Here is a 515-nt window from a genome sequence, read left to right on the forward strand (position 1 = left end):
CATTTTAATAGTAATAGTATTAACATTTCCGTTTCTTGTATAAAAGGTTACTTAGTGCGTTACTCCCTCGGAAAAGTAATGAGTTACAATTACCGTTACTTTTGGGGCACTAAAACAGTTTTTATCATTATATGACATCTTATGCATACCTGTTTTAAAGAACTGTTTATTTTTGCAGAAATGGTAAGTAAAGGTCAGAATTACCTAAATATCTTTCATTTACACCCAGGTTAGGAAATTGCAATGCATTATCCTTCAAAAATAACCCACTGGTACATCAGTAAATTTACAATATATTTTACTTTGAATTGTTAAAATGATTTTACTGCAATAATTCTCACACAAAAAATACACTGAAATTCAGTGATTTGTCACTTATCAGTACAGGAAAAATACTTTGGAATTCAATTATTTCATTAACTATTAGTAAAGGAAAAAAAACTGAACCTATTGTTGAATATCTCTTGACAGAACACTGTTGCATGCAAGATTTTTTTTTACAGAATATGAAAGGC

At 28.9% G+C, this 515-nt stretch overlaps 1 protein-coding gene across 1 annotated transcript in view; it reads right to left on the reverse strand.

The window, feature by feature from the left end:
- Positions 1–515, reverse strand: part of LOC119586987 (SET and MYND domain-containing protein 4-like) — a gene marked incomplete at its 3' end in the record, with an annotated part of 7,425 nt that overhangs the window by 5,498 nt on the left and 1,412 nt on the right.

The sequence above is a fragment of the Penaeus monodon genome, chromosome 22 (assembly GCF_015228065.2).
Source record: "Penaeus monodon isolate SGIC_2016 chromosome 22, NSTDA_Pmon_1, whole genome shotgun sequence".
Classification (NCBI taxonomy): Eukaryota; Metazoa; Arthropoda; class Malacostraca; order Decapoda; family Penaeidae; genus Penaeus; species Penaeus monodon.